The sequence below is a fragment of the Trematomus bernacchii genome, unplaced genomic scaffold, assembly GCF_902827165.1.
Source record: "Trematomus bernacchii unplaced genomic scaffold, fTreBer1.1, whole genome shotgun sequence".
Lineage (NCBI taxonomy): Eukaryota > Metazoa > Chordata > Actinopteri > Perciformes > Nototheniidae > Trematomus > Trematomus bernacchii.
The window spans coordinates 2,305,584-2,316,394 of record NW_022987966.1 but is presented as its reverse complement, the minus strand read 5'-3'; positions in this window follow the sequence as shown (position 1 = coordinate 2,316,394).

The following is a 10,811-nucleotide window of genomic DNA, read 5'->3' as shown; positions in this document are numbered from 1 at the left end:
ATCATCATAATTATTCTATATATATAATTTACACAGTGCCTGTAAACCGGAGGAGAACGCTGGCATTTCTCCTCCTACTTGAAAGACTACGGAGGGATAGGGTCTGCAAAATTAGTTTGTGTGTGTGTATATATATATGCTATATATGCTCTGAAAGTTCCACTTCCTGCCTGCCCGACCTTACGTTACGGCTGCGCCGTGACAAAAATAGGATTCGATCCTAATTTTAGAGGAGCCCTGCGCCGAGCCGCTTCTGGGACGCTTCTGAGCCGTAACGCGCCGCGTGTGGTGGAATAACACCCATTGACTAGAGTGGCCGCGATCGCCGTGAGCACCGCGGCGCAGCCGTAACGCGCCCGTAACGCGCCGCAGACGGACCCGGTGGAATCTAGGGGTTAGCCATGGCTTGTATTTGTCTTCTGCTAACCAACGCTCGTTGAAACGGCAACCTCCTGGCATACTGTCATCTATCACTCTCATCAGAATGCCCAGGTCACACACGTAACAAAAACACTTGCCGGTCACGCGCATAGCGCGGGAAGGCCGGAGCGGAGCTGTTTTATGTAACGGTACGTCTACACAGCAGCGTTAAAAAAATCTTGGAAGTCGGCGTATCTGAAGCTTGAGGATTTTTTGCGAGCAACCAATCACATGAATCTCCCGCCCGCGACATACGAACTGGATATAAACTCCCCAAAACAGGCGAAAACCTACCACTGTCTCTGCCATCTCCCTCCATGCCTGGCTCCTCCGGTTTATATCCCGGTAGGTCTGGTCATAAAGCACCGGGTGATTGATTCGCTACCGCTCATTTCTCCTCCATTTTTTGGAATATGAGGAAATGACCTGCGGTATGTCTCTCCCAGCATACACGCCGTTTGATTGGCTAGAGCTTGAACTGTGAAGTAAAAAGATATGATTCTACACTGTATTTTAGTGAACATGTATTGTTTGAACTGTTTTAGGTAATCACAAACGGGTTTTGATAAGTCACTTAGAATAGGAATGTTATTCTTACTTTCAAACTCACTGATCCAGAGATTCTGTGTTCCAACACACCAACATCGCTTCTTATCACCTCTAAAAGCCAGATGCTGTTTTTAAGTCGTTAAAATACATCGTTAAATAGGTGGAGAACTCATGGGAAGAAATTAAGTTAAGATTCTAATCGCAGATAGAGGTTGACTTTTGACCTTATGGAACTTTATGGTTTGAACTGTGATTGAACTAGACCAGAAGGGAATCCAGCCAATCAGGACACTTGGGGGAGGTGAGCAGTTTAAACAGCTCCTCCCCAGGGGTTCTCTAATTCGCTTGGGAGGAAAATGGGAAGGAGGAGTCGACAAATCTCCGCCCCAAAGACAGATATGAATACTGATGTTTTTGAGTGTAAAAATGCTTTTTTGGTTTGGTGAGTGGCAGGTCCTGATATCTGTGTCCGCATCGCATCACAAACCTGAAGTCCAATTTCTTTTTGGTTTGATGAGTTGGTTTGATCCTGACGCCTTTATCCGCATCGCATCACAAACCTGAAATCCCGGAGTACTCGAGTACTCTGTATAACTTGTATATGTGTTTGGTTTCCTACCAGTAAACTCAGATAATTTGTTATAACTTTGATTCCGGTGTTTTCAATTCCTTTCTTAATTTAATAGAGATCCAGCCTCATCCAACGAACGGCGCGGAGAGGGGGGCTATTCAGCCACCAGAAAAGTGTTCTACTCCAACAAGTGGTGACCTGCCGACGTGGAGTGCTGATCTCTAGAAAGGGACACCGATAGCCAGGGGACAGAATCCAGTCCAGGGGGAGGACACAGAGATACTGTTGACAACTACACCAAGGCGCCATATACAAAAGGTGAGCAGACACCTGTTTTGAATATCAAAAATCTGTGATTGATTATACTAAAACTTTAGAGTTGTCAGCAGCGTTCTCAGTGTTCTTAGTCACGGTGGGAAATACAATACATATTACAAGTTGGGGATATTGGGGAAGTGCTTAGAGAAGGGTATTCAGTCCTGGATCTAGAGCAAAAATAGTGTTTGAGAGAGGCGGGTAGGTCAGTCCCAGCCCTTCACTCACTAAATACGAACGCTGCAACGCTGTAAAAGATGTATGGGTGCTCGTGGTGCTTTAAATGTATAACATTTCTGTAATTGTTATATGGTGGGTGATAGAGGAGGAGAGAGACGCGACCTCCAACTAATTATTTGGAACGACCGTATCTCATCACAAAACTGTTGTGGGGATAATCAGGCTCATTAAACGTGACGATAAAGAGATTTTGTTGACTGAGTTTTAACTCTTGACCTGAAGCCGCAATCGCCGTGAGGGGATTGTAGAAGCTTGCTTCTGGAAGTCACGCTATCTGTTGAAATAAACATCGCACAATAAAAATTTGCCTGACTGTAATATGATAAGGTATGAAAAGCTCTGTGTGATTTTTTTTTTTAAGTCAAATCTGTGTAATACTTGAGAGACAAATCCAGTAAAAAGAACTGTGGGTAAAGAATTGCAGAAGACATAGAGACAGAGAGCAACAAGCGGGTGGTATAATGTCTGAGACCCTACCTCCACCCTACGGAGATAATAGCTCACAAATGCCACTTATGAGTATCCCATCTAATACTACTAAAAGAAAACACATTGTTAGACCTGATATTCAGGGAAAAGGAATGTTGGAAATAGTAATGGTAGATATTGAAAATCTTAAACTGGATCAACCAACCATGTTAGTGAACCCTGCTAATATGGAGCTAAAACATGTAGAAAGAGAATTAGGTCCTAGCATGCAAGCACAGTGCGATAATATGATAAGGACTATTAAACTGACCCCTTTTTGGAAATGGGATTTTCCGTTACACAACGGAAGACTCAATTCAGGCCTTAAAGAACGCTTTACAAACAAGTCAGGGAGAGTTTAATGTGTTGCTATGTTGCTCATGTGGGAGCTTACACTTTTGGGAAGAGATCTCCCCCTTTCTCTGTTCCTGAGGTGCTGCAGACTCAAAGCAGCATACAGGGTCAAAGACAGGCATGACCTCTGGAGAGGAAGAAAATCTAAATCTGAACAGACCACAGAGCCCATTAAAAGGTTTTATGGCCTCAACACAGAGAGGAAGATCTGGAGATTGTAAGGAACTCTCCCAAACTACACACCCCCACCCCAGAACAAGGGGAAGAGTTTTGCTCTCACCAATAAACAAATCATCTCTTAACCAAGTCAGATTTCAAATAGCCATATCTCCAGTTGTTAAGAAAAGAGGGAGATTCAAAAAATTATCAATAATTGCCCAGTATATTACATAAATACAAACGAACACGTATCAATATAAGTCAGATAATATAGACGAGGTCAATCATGGAAGAAGGCTGACATTTAATGCCTGATATATAAGTAATAGTAATAATAAATATATAGCTGATATTAAATAACTGATGTATAAGGCTCGATATTTCTGAAAATAAGAACACCGTTAACGGCGTTCTATTTCAGAAAAAGGGGGAAAAGGATAGGATATACATCAGACAATATGTATGTGAGATTATTACGTTTTTAGGAGAAATTTATCAATTTAAAATACTAGTTTTGGTATTTTTTGTTTTGTTTTATTTGTTGCTTTTAAGAGAAATTGATCAATTTAAAATAATCTAGCTTTGGTTATTTTTTGTTTTGTTAGTTTGTTCCTTTTTGTTTTATTTTTATTTTTGTTCTATTTTTATTTTTATTTTTTTATTTTTTTTTATTTTTTATTTTTTGTTTATTATTTTCTGCATAGTCTCTTGTCCACACTCCAGTCTAGTTGGTGCCGCCAATAAACACTAAAGAAGTAGAAAAGATGATTTCAAAACCATATTTCCAGCAACTTAATTAAGGGCTTGGTATGAGACTTCTCCACACAGGCTGCTGACGTCAAAAGGGGGACCCGAGAAACACAAGGCCAACACAGCAGATTACGTCTGGTTGGAGGGGACCTCCCATGCCGTCCGCCCAGATGGAAAGGGAGACAACTGGTACCACTGGAGCCAGTGTGCGGTCGGGAAAAAACACCTGCGAGGACCCTAGACGACATCAGGACAGAGTTGGCCCTCGTCGCGAGGACCCTAGACGACATCAGAACAGATCTGGCTCTCGTCAAGGCAGTCGACCCAGGAGGCGCCATCAGCGGGCCGGAGGAGGAGGATCGGGACATCTCTCCAGCATCGACCCGGAGGCCGCCATCAGCGGGCCGGGGGAGGACAATCAGGCCACATCTCTCTAGCAGGCACCCCAGAAGCCGCCGTCAGCGGGCTGGGGGGACGAAGACATGGCAAACCAAGACGGCACAGGGAACTCCATTTCCCGCTGAAACAGGTTGATATAGCCGGTGTGGAACTTTGTCTGAACAATCCATTTTTTTTTTGAGGAACTTTCAACTTTATTTTTATATCCCATAATTTAAGGGATTGGTATTTTTTATTCTACAGAACTATGTGTTACCAAAAGAGGGAAAAGTATGATAATGTCTTTTCTAATTTCTGTGGCTACTTTTATTGCCATTTTAGTGACATGTGGTTGTTGTTGTGTGCCTTGTATCTGCTCATTAGACTCATCAGTTCCACCATTGAGGGAAGAGTAAAGATGACTCAGCTGACAAGGACTTTGCTTTTTAGACATATTTTATTCTCCCTCCACTGTCATAAGAAGTTCTTGTGGTGGACTGTTCCTAAAGGTTTAAAGTGCTCTATATCCCAGCTTCTGATGGGTTTATATAAATGTTGGGACAGACACAGTAAGAAGAAAATTGACAGTGGTAATGTTTCAAATGCTATATGTTGATCTCGTGAGGTGAGATCAAAAGAGGGATTGAAGTAAAAAGATATGATTCTACACTGTATTTTAGTGAACATGTATTGTTTGAACTGTTTTAGGTAATCACAAACGGGTTTTGATAAGTCACTTAGAATAGGAATGTTATTCTTACTTTCAAACTCACTGATCCAGAGATTCTGTGTTCCAACACACCAACATCGCTTCTTATCACCTCTAAAAGCCAGATGCTGTTTTTAAGTCGTTAAAATACATCGTTAAATAGGTGGAGAACTCATGGGAAGAAATTAAGTTAAGATTCTAATCGCAGATAGAGGTTGACTTTTGACCTTATGGAACTTTATGGTTTGAACTGTGATTGAACTAGACCAGAAGGGAATCCAGCCAATCAGGACACTTGGGGGAGGTGAGCAGTTTAAACAGCTCCTCCCCAGGGGTTCTCTAATTCGCTTGGGAGGAAAATGGGAAGGAGGAGTCGACAAATCTCCGCCCCAAAGACAGATATGAATACTGATGTTTTTGAGTGTAAAAATGCTTTTTTGGTTTGGTGAGTGGCAGGTCCTGATAACTGTGTCCGCATCGCATCACAAACTTGAAGTCACTTTCATCTCGTTTGATGAGTTGGCGGGTCCCGACGCATTTATCCGCATCGCATCACAAACCTGAAAGTCCGGAGTGCTCGAGTACTCTGTATAACTTGTATATGTGTTTGGTTTCCTACTAGAAGTAAACTCAGATAATTTGTTATAACTTTGATTCCGGTGTTTTCAATTCCTTTCTTAATTTAATAGAGATCCAGCCTCATCCAACGAACGGCGCGGAGAGGGGGGCTATTCAGCCACCAGAAAAGTGTTCTACTCCAACAACTGTCAGATTTGCGTACACGGGATTTGATTGGCTGACGCTTCCACCTCAGCCTCAAAAGTTGAACATTGTTCAACTTTGAATCCTCAAAATCCTGAAAATCTCCGCTCGCCTGCCCACAATGCATTTCGGCAAAAAGTGAGGGAAAGTGACGTCACCCCATTCAAAGTGAATGGGCAGAAGCGTTTCAAGATTTTTTTAACGCTGCTGTGTAGACGTTCCGTAAAAGCGAAGCAATTAAGCGCGCTCCGACTTCTTTATTTTCTTTTAATCTAAAAAGCGAAGTAAAGCATTTACAATTTCAAGCACTTTATCCCAAATTCAAGCACCATTCCCAAAATTCAAGCACTTTTCAAACCTTGAAAACACCTGAAGCTGTTTCCCTCAATTATTCTGCAGGCAGTTTGTGACCATCGGGGCCGCTTCATTGACACGTACGTGGGCTGGCCTGGGTCGGTCCACGACTGTAGAGTGCTCCGCCACAGTCCACTGTACCGGCGGGCACTCTACCCTCCTCCAGGGCAGTACATCCTCGCCGACGGGGGGTACCCCTGCCTCCAACCTCCACTCCCCCTCATCACTCCGTACAGACAGCCGCTGCAAGGTGTGGGACCCCAGCGCTTTAACAGCCATCACTCCCGGGCACGCTCTATCATCGAGCGTGCCTTCGGGATGATGAAGACCCGCTTTCGTAGCATCTTCCTGAAAGCGCTGGAGGTGCACCACACCTTCGTTCCTCAAGTAAGTATTCACTCAACAGGAATTTGTATAATACAGAAAAACAGTTGAATGACCTAACATGACTTATTTTCCGGGGTTATAACATATTGCCACTTTTGCTATTTCAGGTCATTACAGCATGTGCTGTAATGCACAATATCTGCATCGGAGCTGGTGACATCATGGACCCCGATGCAGATATTGTTGAGGACGTGGCGGAGGATGAGGGGGAGGATGTGTTGGAGGCAGTCAGTGGTGCCCCTTGGCGGGACCAACTCTGTGCAGAGGTGTCTGCCCTGGAGGAGGTTCCCATGGACCACCAATATATATGAGGTATGTAAAACAATTGTAGAGCAGACATTTGTTATGGTGAAAATCATTTGGCAAATGTGTCTTTATTCATCTTTTCTTATTCTGTTTCTGAAAACTTGTTAGTGACATGGCAGCCGTCCATTGCGTCCGCCCTGCAAACCCACGCCATGGACAATTCGGTGGACAGTGGAGATAAGTAGCTCTGGAGACCTCCCAAGAGGATGGCCCACCACCAGAGGACACCAGGGTCCTAACGGGCCGTCTCCACGGCAGCGTTAAAAAATCTTGAAACGCTTCTGCCCATTCACTTTGAATGGGGTGACGTCACTTTTTTTCGCTTTCGCCGAAATGCATTGTGGGCAGGCGAGCGGAGATTCTCAGGATTTTCAAGATCCAAAGTTGAACAATGTTCAACTTTTGAAGCTGAGGAGGAAGCGTCAGCCAATCAAATCCCGTGTACGCAAATCTGACAGTTCAAGCTCTAGCCAATCAAACGGCGTGTATGCTGGGAGAGACATACCGCAGATAATTTCCTCATATTCCAAAAAATGGAGGAGAAATTAGCGGTAGCGAATCAATCACCCGGTGCTTTATGACCAGACCTACCGGGATATAAACCGGAGGAGCCAGGCATGGAGGGAGGTGGCAGAGACAGTGGTATGTTTTCGCCTGTTTTGGGGAGTTTATATCCAGTTTACTTCGGGCTTTTTGGCTTCGTATGTCGCGGGCGGGAGATTCATGTGATTGGTTGATCGCAAAAAAATCCCCAAGCTTCAGATACGCCCACCTCCAAGATTTTTTTAACGCTGCCGTGGAGACGGCCCGTAAGTGGCAGCCCTTCCAGGTCCAGCAGCACCACCTGGGACTCCCTGCTCAGCCGGAATATATATAGTTAAACTGTTGTGTTTTATGCTGTTGTGTTTGTATTGTAGTGTTTTATGCTGTTGTGTGTTTTATGCTGTTATGTTATATATATGTCATTAATAAAAAATAGAAATCATCTTTTTCAGTTGATGACATTATTTATTGTTGTGATAAACATTTATTTGTCCACAATTTTCTCCAGGATGGAAAACAGTCGGTCCATCCTCTCCCCATTCTCTTGGGCTCTCCTCTCCTCTGCCTCTCTCTGGTACCTCATATCCTCTTTTATGAGATCCACTAGTTCATCTCTCCCTTTCCTCTTTCTCCCCTGTGATGGCCCTGGCTGGCTATCTGCATCCGCCTCCTGTTCCTCCACTTCCTGGTCACCCACTGCTGCACTTCGCTGTGGTGTGTCCTCTGGGATGGAGGAAATTAGGACAGGAGGTGTGATGGAGGGCCTCTGTCCTAATACCTCATCCATTTGGACAAACCACGGCCAAGATGCAGCGGTGGGTTTCCCACTGACTCCCTCTCCTGACCCTGGGTACTTGCAATCCTAAGGCAGAGTAAAACAATCATGGCAGTAAAATAACAGCAGCAGCTACACTCATGGCGGCAAATGTGTTTATTAATGTTACACACACACACACACATACTTTATACTTCTTCTTAAGGTTGTCCCACTTTTTCTTGGCTTGCAGGGGGGTCACCTTCCCCTGCAGGCCCATTTCTTCCAAAATCTTCCTATTCACAGAAATAATAGAAGAAGAAATGAACTATTATCAATAACAATAACTGAAAAAGGCTACATTTGGAAAAACTGACACTGCAAGACACACACAAATAATTAATAAAACATTTACTTAATGCTCAAAAGGCTGAGACATCACTACAGAAAAATACAAAGAAGAACATTGGGTATTGCTGCATTTAATTGTTGTTGTCTTGGGAGGGCTTTTTATAAAATGAGGGATAATTGATAAGAGTAAGAATGATACAATTGGTATATTGTGCCTTACCTCCATCCAACGCTGGCCGAGTTTTTGGCCCCCGTGAAGAGGGTATCATTTCCCCCCCTCAGCTTTATAAAACGCTCCGTCTGTTCTTTGTTCCCTAAAACAAAAGCAATTGTAAGCAGATTAAAAGCTACCCCTTTGGCTATCATTTTTGTGTCAATAAGTATTTAAGTGGGATGAAACACTGTTACTCACATTTAAAGACGAAATCACTCGCTCCTGCCTCGGTTGCGACGGTTGACGCCATTCTCTGAAAAACGTAACTCGTCACAAGCGCGCATTGCACCCTGGGATATGGTAGGCCGCGGAGTGTACATCAGATGTATCCTTCAAATTGGGGAAAAGTGGGCCGCATTTGTGGGCCGCATTCGGAAGAGTCTCGTCTTTTTTTTTAATTGGGACAGCCTTCTTTCGGCGGAAGTGACGTATGCGGTCTACGAATGCACGCTTCGAAGGATGAAACCCCTGAATTGAGACACGGCCATAGGCTGCGTCTCACTTCGGTTATTTTTCATTTCCTCGCTCCTCGGGCTCGGTATCACTGGAAGTTGATTTGTCTGCGCCATCTTGAGTGCCGTCCCAGTGGCCTTATTCCTGCCAGAGGATCGAGGAGTGATAACGGAGGAGCGATAACCAACCATCCTCCGGTGAAATCCTCAGACACTTGCCCCGCCCCCTTACTGTGTATCGCTCACTGATTGGACGATGCAGCGCATGCACTGATCTGTTGCTTCTTGACATGAGAGCAGTTTCCCAGCGGAGTGAAGAAAACACATGTCAACTCACGGGACTCACTCCTCAGTTTATATTGTGTTTTGTTTCAATTAATGTATAATTTAGTTACAAATATGTGATATATCTGAACAACAAAGTGGTCAAAAAATCATTTTATTCATTTATTGGAAACATTTTCATGATCGCTTTTTTCGTTTTACATTTTCATTTATTGTCATTTCCATTCAGTCAGTCATTAACCTGTTAAGCCCTGAGCCTGTTTTTCTGGTCTCAGGCTCGAAAATGACATTCCCAGAACAAATGACCATATCTTCCCTTCTAAAAGGGTTAAATTAATAATCTTTTTTCTCAAAGTAATGATAAACCTGTGAGTTGGATGTAGAAAAGTCAGAATCAATATAGATGTTTTTTATTTTAAAGAAAATTCAGATTCTACATAGTAAAAAACTGTAAATTATAGTGTCCGTCCAAAAATTCTTTTTTACTTATAGTGAAAACTACCCTTGGATGATGGTAAGGTAGACTAAAAGCTTTAGGAATCCAAAGTACAACATATAATAAGTACCATGTATCAAGATTGATGCAAAACAAGTGACATTTGACCTTTTTAGAGAGGTTTAGCCAAAAACACTCCACCTCTGAGCTGATTTGGGTGAAAATGTTTTTTTTTTCATATCTCTGGAACCCATTGGTCGATTTTGATGGTTGACACCTCTTTCTGACCGTTAGAGCCAATAGAATCGAAGGGGGAGTCCCTCACACACACTCATTGTGAAACAAAAAGGTGGGGGCTTTGCGCATGTAATTTTGCATTAGAGTGAAGCTACAGTCTAGCTCTGACATCTAGAAACGTAAAAGCATGGATTATCCGTTTTATTGCTCATGGATTATCAGAAATAAGAAATAATTTCAAAGGGACACAGACACATTGGATTAACCTATGGATTAACTTCAGCAGCGTTTTTGTCGTTTTAATGCCATTGAAGACCACTTTGGAGAGACTACAGAGCCAAGGTAACCATGTTAGCATTTTTAGCTACCTAGCGTCACCTGTTTTGATGTCCGTTTTTGTTTATAACATCGCAAATTCGTATAATTCAGTGATAATGAGGGTACCCATCAATTCTGTGTCACCTCACGATGTGAATCGATGTCATGGATGTGGAGAAACGATAAATAATAAGGTTTTGTGAGTGATTTTCGGTGCAGTAATCTGTTAGCATTTTTCGCTCGTTGCTAATTCAGAGGCTCAGTGTTAGCATTGTGGGTTTTCTTTTGAAAAAAAAAAAAAAATTATCAGTTAGATGAGTTTCTTCCCGTTACATGGATATAAAACATTCATAGTTTATTAAATGAACATGCCCTCAGACACTGTTTCCTGCAAGATGTTGCGGCAGTGGCCCGGTACCGGGGTCTCTCGGGCTTAAGGCGAGACACGGCAGGCAAAAACATCGTTTTTCCTGCACTGGTCAATTTTGAGATTTTGTGC